At 36.9% G+C, this 12,618-nt stretch overlaps 1 protein-coding gene across 3 annotated transcripts in view; it reads left to right on the forward strand.

Annotated features, from left to right (window-relative positions):
• The window catches only part of Sgms1 (sphingomyelin synthase 1), a 318,450-nt gene that overhangs the window by 166,513 nt on the left and 139,319 nt on the right, over positions 1 to 12,618 (forward strand). For all 3 annotated transcript variants that reach the window (XM_047552418.1, XM_047552417.1, XM_047552419.1), the window contains one exon: positions 784 to 926. The gene's annotated coding sequence lies outside the window, so the exon portion shown is untranslated. The remainder of the gene's footprint in view (positions 1 to 783; positions 927 to 12,618) is intronic.

Raw genomic sequence — 12,618 nt, forward strand, 5'->3', positions numbered from 1 at the left:
GTCTTTTCCACAGATACTCAATGATGTAGGGCTTTTGTGAACCTTTTGTGAACCTAATCTAATGTTTCAGAACCTTAGATTAACGTAGTGCAAAAGAGAGAGGGGTGTTGCTGACTAAAGTAAACATGATCAAATAAAAAACACTGCTTTCTAGCTACAATTACATTTCATATTCTTTCACATATAAATACAAATTATGACTGAGAGACTAAATGAACAGTGATCTTTTTCCTTTATTGGGTGCCAACATTATCTCTAGTTTCCTGGTCTGTGCACACAAGCCATTCATACACACATAGATATAAAAGATATCGTTCACGAGGGCAACATTTTGGCCTCAGAGAGATGACCATCTTTCTGTAAGTCAGCTTGTAAAGAGGTTAACTCAGTTGTTTACCTTCGTTTTCAGTTTGAAGTGCTATACTCAGTTTGTTAATCAATTATTGGTTGACTCTTAAAGATAGTTAATATAAATATATAAAAAGAGAAACACTTCTATCTATGTGATAGATTAGTTAGTTTTTAATTAAGAGAAGATGGAGTATATTTTATGTTGTATATATTTTATGACAATAAAAATTAAAAGGTTAAAAATAAAAAATAGGAAAAGAAAAATGGAAGATGAGGTGGAGAGGGTCCATTGTGAATTTTTGTTTCCCAGCTAATCAGCACTTTAATGCTTTTATTTACAGTGAACTATACTGAATTGTAAGGTTCTTTTGGTTTATGAATTTTATGATTTCACTTTGAAGTTGTTAAACTTAAATTGTTTCTCTGTTCTAGGCATACCATTGAGTTCTTGGGGATGCACAAAAGTGTCCAGTTGGGAAACTTTTGAAATACAAGACAAGACCCTGCTCAGGAAGCGTACATGAGAATAATTTTAAAGGAACCTTTCGATAGATGCAAAACAATAACTGTCAGAGGTATGTAAGTAATGAGAGCTTGGACTGAATCTGAATCTGGTGTAGCCCACTGAACTCTGCCGAGTCTAGGTGAACTGTTCTCTGGGAACGAAGACTGCTTAGGTCTCAAGTACACCCACATCTGTTGTTTTCTAAACTTGATGGTGTAGTGGGATGTCATTTTTCACTGCTGGAGCAGATCTTTCTCAGCGCCTTCTGAGTCTTCCTGTTGTTTGAAGGACAGTAGAGAAGATATTGATAACCGTTGACTCTGTCCAGATGAAAGTGATAGGAAATTTCTAGCCTAAGGTCTTGTTGCCTTCTTTCTTGGGAGCAGAGCAGTTTGTGTCAAAGCCCAGCAAATGTGTACCCCTTGAACTGGCTTTTGTTATTGGCTTTCCTCTTACCCTGAACATCATTAAGGCCATTTCTGATTGGGTTGGGATTCCATTGGATTGACTTGTTCCCTGTTAGTCATTTACTTTGACTTCCTTGTCTCCTTGACTCCTTCAAGTTATAGTGATAAGTGCCTACTTCATTTTCTTGCTTCAACAGTCTTCAATTTTTATTTCCTCAACAGTGTTTATCAGCTACGTCAGGGTCACCATTATCTTATGTCCTATGTCTTTCGGTGGACATCCGGCTTTTGATGCATTCTCTCTTTTCTTTTTTTTTAATATTTATTTTTAGATGTTAATGGACCTTTGTTTTATTCACTCATTTATATGTGGTGCTGAGAATTGAACTCAATGCCTCACACATGCTGGGCATATGCTCTACCACTGAGCTACAACCACAGCCCTCTCTCTCTTCTTTTGTTATAGCCTATGTCATGCTGTACATCACCTTGGTCCTTTAGGGTTTTTTCCTCTTTTCCCTTCTGCCAATGTAGGACTCTAGAATTGTACCCTGTGCCAAGAAATTTACATGTCTTTAGTTGTTATGCCACTGTGAAAGCATTAAACAAGTCCCTTTTTGTAGATGAAGAAATGGAGGTTCTAAGTGGTTAAGTAACTGACCTACTATTTCCTACAGAGTAAGTGGCAGAGATAGGATTCAGCACAAGTCTGTTTGTCTCAAATTATATACTATGAAAGCAATATATTAAGCTGTCTCCTCTTTTTGAAGCAGTGTTTTAAAAATATTCTAATTCTTTTGGAACTTTTAATCATTGACTCTAGTTTTTTACCATTGTTTACTTCTTTGCCTCCCATCTCATAGTATCTTATTTGGTTCATAATTATAGTTATAATATGTTGTTTAGGATATTAGGATTAAATATTTTCAACATTTATTATTTTCATAATTTGTGTGAGGATATATTATTATTATGAGGTACTGTTGAAATATATCCTCTTTCTAATGTAAGCTCTGATATCTTTATCAATCCTGTTTGATTATGGTGCCACTATGGAAGGTAGTGCTTCTCCATTTCCATACAATCCCATGGTGTCTGTGGTATCATTTTACCATTGCCTTTTTTTTTCCAGTATAGGCTTAGAGAAGAGGATACAGGAGAAAAGTGATACGATTTTTCCAGAATTGTTATGTAGTTCACAAACTTGTTTCAGAGCTTGTATCCTTTAAAATAAGGAACATCTGGAGTTGGGGATGTCGCTTAGTGGTAGAGCACTTGCCTACCATGTGTAAGGTCCTGGGTTCCATCTCTAGCACTGCAAAAGTAAATAAATAAGTAGGATAAAAGATGGACCAACTATTCGAGTGCTTTGCATTGTCTCAGTGACCACTTTAAGTGTATAAGACTGACAAGTTGCCCCGGATGATTTAGGTTTTAAGAATACATGGTACCACCCAGGGAATCGCAGCCACTTGGGAAGCTGAGGGAGGGAGATTTTGAGTTCAAAGCAACAAAAGCAAGGTGCTGAGCAGCTCAGTGAGACCCTGTTTCTCAATAAAATACAAAATATGGCTGGGGGTGTTTCTCAGTAGTCGAGTGCCCCTGAGTTTAATCCCCCGGCACCCAAGGGGGGAAAAAGAAAAAATATATGACATTAATTTTTTCCCCTGATAAGGGGCTATATGATTTTACAATTCTATGTATTTAGGCTTCTGAAACATTATTAGATTAGCAGATGTTATACATACTGGTAAACATTTTAAATCTTCACCAAAATTCTGGAAATGGGTGTGGTCAACTTCATTGGAAGCTGATTAAACTGAGACTTGTGTGAGGTTCACACAGAAATGGGGGAGCCGGAACTTGAACCTGGATCTGTTTGATTTCACAGGCTGTGCCTCTGATGATTACAGTGCCTCACTGACAGTACACAGCTATGACAGTTAGACAGCAAACATGTCTAATAATTTTCTTATGTTTTGCATTCTTACAAATGCAGTCTTAAATAGTTGAATAAGCCTTGTCTCCTTAAGTGGAGGCTTCTAGATGGGCCTGGAGGTGTGCACTATTGAGGCTTCATCATAGAAGTGGTAATTCTGGTTTACGACAGATTGAGTGGCTCTTGAGAACTGGAAGGTGTACCTGCTCAGGCTGTGTCATTTCCCACCCGGGGCTTCCCCAGCTGCCAGTAACAATTAGGTTGACTCACCTTAGCAGTTGCAGTGAGCAGCTGTTTCATCCACAAGTTGGAACTGGTGACACACAGTCACACAGTTAAGGGCAACTCTGGCATTTACATACAAATCACAAAATTTCAGGAATATTGCGTCATTTCTGTAAGTAAGATTTTATTTGGTTTTAAAAATGTGCCCCCCCCATTCTATATAGAAAATTTGGCAAATGTTGAAAAGTTTAAACATAATAGAACCACCACTCAGCCATTGGTAATGTTTTGGTGTAAATACTTCTGTTTTTATTCCTATGAAAATGTATTTCTTTAGAAATAAAATATGAAATTAAAATCATAGTCATCTATATTCATTTTTACTTAGTATAACTACAGCATTTGTCCCAGATGCTTAAATATTATTATGTACTTTCAGTTACTACAAAATATTCCATACAGGCAGTAGTGGAAGTGAGTTCATCATGCTGTTCGGTGGACCTAATTCTTATTTAGCTCCATTACAACCTCACCAGATTAGGCAACAGTAGGATAGGTATATTCAAATAAACAAGAACTCTATAATTGCTACTTTCATGTATCTGATAAAATAATAAATGATGGTTATCATTGATGAATGAGAAAATCCAGTTTCATTTACTTTCTCTTTTATATCAGACAATGAACTTGGCTTGTAAATTTTCCAGTACAAATACTGTGCATGATTAGAATATTTGAAATTCTGTTTTGGGACCTCATTTTTCTTTCTTCAAGGTGGTCCATCTGTGACAAGTAACTTAAGCTTTTATGTAGTTAGATGTAGTCTTTCAAATTCTGTTTTGCAAGTGATTTAGTCTTCCTAGTTGACTATGCTAGTTAGTTAAACCTTTTTCCCTCCTCTTTTTTTGCACGTCTAAAGGCACGCACAAGATATAGTCCCCAAAGTTATATCCCAAAGGGCTTACTTCCTTCAGCTAGGTACTAGGTCCTACCGCCTACAGTTTCTGCCTTCTACCAATAGTCCATTCAGCTATGAATCCATCAGTAAATTAATCCACTCTTGAAGATACAGCCCTCATGAACCATTCGCTTACCCGAAGCCCCACTGTGAACATTGCTACATTAGGGACAAAGCCTTCATCAAATGAACCTCATTGAGTACGATAGCACACACCTGTATTCCCAGCAACTCGGGAGGCTGAGGCAAAAAGATCACAAGTTCAAACCCAGCTTCAGCAACTTATAGAGGCCCTGAGCCACTTAGCAAGAGACCCTGTCTCAAATAAAAATAAAAAGGACTGAGGATGTGGCTCAGTGGTTAAGCATCCCTGGGTTCAATCCCTGGTTTAAAAAAAAAAAAGCAACAAATGAGCTTTAATAAGGCAATAATCTGGGAACCTTCCAGATACAAAATGCAACACTTGGGCTCCTAGGGGATTACAATTACTAAACCAAAAAGTTGATTTCCAAATGAGACAGGTAAACATTTGTCAGAAGTGTTTTACTTAGAAAAGGTTCTTAGGAAGCTTGAACCATGATATATTGTTATTTATTCTTCCATTACTCTTCATTATTAAATCATCCTCTTCCTCACTTAGATCATTGCTTTTCAGACTTGGTTTCTTATTGCCTTTGGAATTCCAGAGTACCACAGGGGAGGTTAAGGGGTGAGAATAAGACCTTTGACCTTCTTATTGTCCTGCCAATCAGCAACTCTGCTTATATATTTTATGTATTCAGTTCTCACAAATTTTTGTTGAATGGAAGGAGTCTGCTGCTTAAGCAAGTTAAATCTGAAAATCATTGTAACATGTAGATGCTTAGGGAGGATAAAAACAAGATCGAAGATGGATGTTGGCATGGTTTTACTTCCAGGTTTCCATTATGCCTGTACTTCTTTTGCAGTGTCAGTTGCTTCTTGGGTTTGGTGTTTACCATAGGCCTTTCAGTTGGAATTCCATAGACTGACCTGCTGATGGCAATTCCCATAGAGGTACCTCAGAAATATAAAATAGCCTTTTAGTAATCAGGTCAGTTAGTGGTAGAAGTATAACCTGTTAAAAGGGCCCAAGGAGATGGGTTTCTATATTCCAGTTGACATGGATTACCTGGTAGGAGGGTGTACTTTCCATCAGAGTGACATCCATGAAGGTCAGCCTAGCAGTCTGTTCAATCTTACTGAATTCTATTTCCAGACTCTTAAAATACTTTGGCTGTGTTAAACTGAAGATTAATATTGGCAAATCACAGAACTGACCACTTCCAAGTCAGTAACTTTAGTTATTTGTTTTATATCTCAGATGACTAACTAAAGAATTTCTCTAGAGATATTTTTAACAAGCAAAGACTGAGGAATGACCAAAGAATTTACAGTGGCTAATTTATAGTTGGCAGTCCGAATCCTTATTCACAGTTAAAAATGTTAACTTTATTTATAGGATAGTTGATACAGGGTTATCAATATATGAAGACCATGATGTGAATATATAGTCAGTTATTCAAAGAATAAACTTAATCTTGAGGTGAAAACTGTTTCCCCCGTTTTCTCTATCAGGAGAGGGGTAAATTATGCCCAGCTCACAAATATAACAGGACTTGTTGGAGTCAGTGTGTGTACGCTGGCTGCTCATGGTTTCTGGCCTATTTCTTGCCATAGTATGTGGACTGGCACAACTGCCAGAGTGACATTTACTTTCAGCAAGATGTGAAGAATGATAACCCTGGAATGGTACAGTGCCGCAGCCCTGAGACTGTCATTCACTCTGTCATTCAGATGTTCATTGAGCCACTATTCTAGGTGCTAGACTACAATACTGAGGAAGGCAAACAAGGTCCCTACCCTGGTAGAACTTACAGCCCAGTGGGCGTAGGGCAGAATGGTTCTGGGGGACCAGTAGTAAAGAGGTAAACAATATTTCAGATATGATATTATAAAGAAAATAAATTAAGAAAACAATGTTTTGGTGGCAGCAAACATTATTTTAGATTGTGTTGAAATTGTATATCCTGTGTTCTGGTTTGACTGTTTACTTCTTGTATTGCATACATATTATACTCATCAACTCTAATATAGTAGTTTTGAGAAGAGATGAGATTTCCTCTATTAAAATATGTTTTCTGTAGGAACTAATAGAATGTCTCAAGTTCTGGCATTCAGTGGTGAACACAGAGAAAACTTATTTTCTTAAGTAGTTGAAATAGAATTTTAAAATAATAATTAGGTGCTGGCTGATATTAGTAAAATTTCGTCTTTATTTTTCTCTTTCTCTCATTTGTGTGTGTGTGTGTGTGTGTGTGTGTGTGTGTGTGTGTGTACATCAGGAATTGAACCCGGCTGGAGGGACATTTAACCATTGGGCCACATTCCCAGCCCTTTTTATTTTCATTTTGAGACAGGGTCTCCCTAAGTTGCTTAGGGTCTTGCTAAGTTGCTGAAGCTGGCCTTGAACTTGTGATCCTCCTGCCTCAGCCTCCCAAGCCCCTGGGATTACAGGCATGTGCCACTGTACCCAGTTATTATAATTTCTTAAAATAATGTGTCTTCCCCATCTCCTTTATTATTTCCTTCTGGAAATTGAATAAAATGTATGTTAGACTTTCTTCATTTCTTTTCCTTCCCTCTTTGATATTTTTGATATCATTCTTTATTTGTAAACCATTTTGGACAGATTTTTTCGGATTTGTCTTTTGGATCACTTGTTCTTCATTCAGTTACCTCTATTCTGCTTGCTCTTTATGTATTTTTTTCCCATGTTTTTTGATTGGTACATTATAATTGCACATACTGATGGGATTTGCTGTTACATGTTTGTACATGCACACAATATACAATATATTGTTTTTTTAAAATTGTCATTGTTGAAGGGGATTTTTATACTAAAAATTTTTTAATCCTATTATTTTATCCCCAGAGCTCAGATTAAGGTCTAACACCTAGTACATGATGCTCAGTAAGTTAAGGTGAAACAATTAGTATGAAGTTTTTTATTTTTAGCTTTTAACCTTTATTTTTGGATCCCTCTTCGTGTTAGTATGGTGTTTTTTTCTCTTTATATATATTGTTCATTTATGTATGATATGTCAGAATGCGTTCTACTGTCAGGTATAACTAATGAGTGTGGTATTTTTTTAGATGAAATTTTACTCTTTTCCAAACCTCTTATTTTTGAGACATATTAAATATTCTTATTTTATGCTGATAATTCCAGTATTTGAAGTCTTTTTGATCTGACTCATCTACCCTTTTCTCACAAGAAACTCTTGCTCATTGTGTCTTATTTGCTTATGTTTTATGATTTTTTTTTTTTTTTTTTTTTACCATGAGCTCACACTCCTTTAAAGTTTCATCTGTTTGAGTTCTTTGAAGACTTGATGACAGTAGATTTTCCCAGAGAATATTTATATTTGCTTCTACTGGGTGGTGGTAGCCATTTTCAGTTTGGGACAGCTTTAAATCTCTGCTTGAGTGCTCTGAAGCACACAGTGTGAATTTGGCCCACAAACTACACAAGAGTTGGGCTTAGTGGCAGATGCCTATTATCTCAGCAGTTCAGGAGGCTGAGGCAAGAGGATTGTGAGTTCAAAACCAGGCTCAGCAAAAGTGAGGCATTAAGCAATTCATCTCTGAATAAAATACAAATTAGGGCTAGGGATGTGTCTCTGTGATCGAGTGCTCCTGAGTTCAATCCCTGGTACCAAAAAACCCCAAACAAACAAAACAAAACAAAAACTACATGATTACCAATGGTTGGCTATGAATTCTCAGGGAAGATTTTTCATCCCCTGAAGATGCTAAACAGAAGTTCCTCTTTTGGTGCAGCAGGAGTATTTCTAATTCACTCCTACACTGAAGGTGGGGTACTGGGAGGTACTGGTTCTGTGCAAGGGTTTGTTGATGCACCAACTTGAATGGCTCTGGTTCAATTTCTGGGGTATTGTGTGATCGTTATAATGCATGTTCAAGGTGATCATGGTCTAGCTTCCATGCTTTTCTACCGCTAGCATTCTCATTTTTACTTTGTTTTGGTATTCCTTACTTTATTGTCACCTTACTGGTGCATTTAAGGCCAAATTATGAATGGAAATGTTAAAATTAATATTTGGAAGGCTTAGGGAAGTTTTATTTGTTACAATTGTTTTTGAGTAGCTGTGTTTAGAAGTTTTAATTTTGTAAAATATGTCAGCACAGTAACACTCAAGGTTTCCTTTTCTTTTTCTTTTTTTGGTACCAGAGATTGAACCCGAGGTGTTTAACCACTAAGCACATCCCCAGCCCTGTTTATTTTTTATTTTGAGACAGAGTCTTGCTAAGTTGCTGAGGGCCTCGCTAGATTGCTGACCCTGAATTTGAACTTGGATCCTCCTGCCTCAAACTCCTGAGCCACTGGAATTATAGTACTGTAGTTTTAATTAGGAAAAAAAGAGTTGTTTTTAAAAAAATTGTCATGTTTACTTTGAATTGCCATTGGAGAAAAATGGCTTATATCCCATTGTTATAAATATCTTCAAGTTTTAAAGTTATTTTCTTCAAGGAATTCACTATTAATTTTTTCTCAAACTTTGAGAACATATCTTTTTCCAGAGTTTTCTTTTTCTCATGCAGTTACTTATATTTTTCATGCAATGAGCATATTTCTGAAAATTATATTAATTATATCTTTAGTATATTGAATATATTTAATAAATTTTAGTTGATTGGGAAAGTTATTCAAAGGAGATGAGGATAAGTCTTTTTCTTTTTTACTACTGGATTTAAAATCTTGGCGGCACTCCTGATAATTTTTTATAGTACATGAAAAATGTATCAGGTATTTTTCTTTGACTTTATGTATTTATTTTTTCCTGTATTTGTTTGGAAAAGAAACCATCATAGAAACAAAGATTGGTAAGTAATAGTTCATTTTTGCAATCTTTTTCTTCCAAAATGTTTGTTGTAAAAATGTTAATTATTAATGCATTCACCTACAAACTCCTACTCAGAAAAGTAGTTACTAAGAAAAATTTTGAAGACAAGATTATTGTCCTGATATTATCTTACATTCTATTGTTTTTCCTTTCTGTCAGAGAGAATGAATCAAAGTAAAATAAGACTGGGTTACCTTGTTCAGTTTTGTTGTCGTTTTAGTTGTTGGCCTGGTCAGGGATGTGACAAGTGATCACACACAAACATCCTCTTGTAGCCCATAATCTGTTTTCAAACTCACTCCACTCCCAAACTTTTACCTGTAAAAAAGAAGTGCACATTTTTAAGTCTTAGCATGTAGAATAACCCAGTATAATTTTACTTCTGTGGATTTAGAGTAATTTTTTCTTATTTCACTTTTTTAGTGTTTAATAAATTGTGTTGTTTCATCTCTGATTGTTATTCTTATTATTTTTTAAAATGCTTTTTAAACCTTTGTATAGTCTCTTCTCCACCATTAACTAAGTGCCTCTTTTGCATCCTGAGGTCTTTACCTACAAGGTCTCTAGTGAAAACTCTGAAAGATCATCTTCCTTTATTCAACAACTTTTTGGTGACATTTTCACTCCTAGGCCTCCTTTAGACACTGTAGGCAGTAAATAAAGTTGACAAGAAAAATAAATAAAGAACAACCTCAACATGCACTGTGGAGCTTACCAGTCTAGTGGGAGAAAGATGGTAAAGTAAATGGTGATGAGGATTCTGTGGAGTGGGGGGAAAGAGAGAGAAGTAGATGGGGAGTATATATGAGTGGTGTGTGTGTGTGTGTGTGTGTGTGTGTGTGTGTATGTGTGTGCGCGCGCGCATGCTCGTGGACATATGCACACGTGCTCACAGATACTTTGGTGTAAAGCAGGGAGGCCAGATAGGGCCTCAGAGAGAAGCAATCATTGAAGTGTGTGGCAGAGGAGGGGGCGTGAGGCTGCCACACTGGGCTGGAGCATCCTAGGCAAGAGGACAGTTAAGTACAGAGGCCCTGTTACTTTTGTTACTTTGCAGGAAACTTAAGCTCAGCCTGGTCCTAGCTATTTGGACAAGCTACACTTTGGACAAGCCATTTGAAACCCAGATCTGTCATAAGCAAAGCCGGCACTCTCTTTACTACCCTGGCTACTCTGTAAGGAAACTTTTGTTCATTTTAGGAAGCTTTCCAGCTCCTAGCAAAATGTGTTATGCATCATCATGGGCACTGAAAATTTAACTGTTTTCTCTCCAGCAAAATGGCAGGTAGGTAGGTAGGTAGGTAGATTTGGTTTTCTGGGCTCAAATAGAGGAAACTGGAAATTATGACCACCTTTTTTGAGACTCAAGGTTAAAAGTAACTTTTAGGAACTATCCTTCCTGCTTTTCCTTTTTTTCTCTCTCTTTAAATTATAATGTTTTGCTTTAAATATTCCTAGTTCTTGTTTTATATTTTGGAATGAGATTTTTTAAAATTGGGGCATGTTAATTACACAGAATAGGGGCTTAATTGTGGCACACTCAAACTGTTCTTATTTTATATGTGCAACTTTGAAAAACTCAACTTTGCTAACTTTGTAGGAACTGACACAACTGTGGCTTAGAAGGGACAGTGTATGACAGCAAGAGACAGGGCATTTTCCCTCTATTCTTTTAAGGGGAATTGCCTCTTTGTTATTGTTGTGTAAGTAGAGCCTGCAAGAAGGTGACTCACCAGGATGGTGACAGCAGGTCACTTTTAAGTCTGAATAATGAAATGTTAAATTAGTAACAGATTAAGTGAAGGTTTCACATGGACTGTGAGCCCTGTACTTCCTGGTTGGGGCCTTGTACTGAGTGTCTCTTCCACACTTCTCTCATGTTCCCTCCAGGTGGAACAGAATGTGACCTGTGACTAATGTCATGCACCATCCGGCTGAATGTGGGCTTGTTTCTGGTGAATTGAGTCCATATGTGCTTCTTTTCTTTCTTGGTCAGAATGAAGAAAAAAATGATTTAAAATTATTTCTAGATAAAATAATTGCCATTGAATGTGCTGTTCGTGGTTCTCTGACTTTGATATTAATCACCATTAACTGACCCTGATGTTCGTCCTTACAGTCCTGACCAGTGCTTTGTGCTCTGTGGGGTTTTCTAGGCATGCTCAACTGAATTTCAGCAGCAGTAAGAACCTAGTTAAATATAAATCTTACAGTGTTGTTTATCTCTAGGAACCAGTTTTTAAGGATGACTGAAAAGTTAATGTGAAGGCTGAAAGTTTATGCTAATTGACACCATTTCTATTGAATGGATCATTATTTGTTGTTTTTTTTTTTTTTCCATCTGTATGTGTGTGTGTGTGTGAAAAGATTTAAGTAAGAGTGTAAGATTGTACTGAACTTACTGAGGTGACATTCATGAGAATCACTCCCAACAATGTTTGTATTTTGAGGGAATTTTAAATGGTAACATTTGAAGCAATCAGGTGTTTGGTAATCACTTAGTTCTCTGACCTTTGTAGTGCTACTATAAAACAATAGCTTTGACTCTTTTTTTCATGACCTTTATTTGGGGAGGGGGTATATTTTTAAATAGACTCTATTCTTTAGAGCAGTTTCAGGTTCATAGCAAAATTGAATAGAAAGCTCAGAAATTGCCATCTATACTTGCCTCCAGATATTCCTCACTACCCCTATTATCCACATCTCCTACTCAGTGGTACATTTGTTGGAACTGATAGACTTACATTGACTTACCTTTATTACCCAAAATCTTTTGTTTATTTTAGAGTTAACTCTTGGTGCTGTGCATTCTGTGAATTTATAATGACACATACAGCTGAGTTTGGGGGCATTTGTGGAGATAAGGAAGACTCCCAAAAGAGTGAGAAGGAAGTGCTGAAAAAGAACAGTGGAAAGAGTGTGTGGTGTTCTAAAAGCTAAGAGAGAAAGTGTTGCTGGTCAGGCATGTTGAATGAGAACTGACCATCAACTCTAGCAGAGTTGGAGGTCATTGTTGACATTCAGATGAGTGGGTTTAAGTAGAAAGGGGGAAGGGGAAAATCACAGTTGAGATTCCCTGAGTGAGAATCAGCCAGTTCTCTTTCTCCATTTTGAGCCACATACTATATAGTTCTCTGATCAGCCTTCAGATTTACTGTGCACAGGGGCCTACCATAGTGGAACCAGCTGTGGGACAGCATGCAAGGCGGGGGAAAGTGGCATAAGACACAGTTGCCTGATAACCTTTGCTGCGGGAAGGATAATTTTCTTTAAAAAGTAATATGGGC

Source organism: Sciurus carolinensis, chromosome 5 (genome assembly GCF_902686445.1).
Source record: "Sciurus carolinensis chromosome 5, mSciCar1.2, whole genome shotgun sequence".
In the NCBI taxonomy this organism is placed as follows: Eukaryota; Metazoa; Chordata; class Mammalia; order Rodentia; family Sciuridae; genus Sciurus; species Sciurus carolinensis.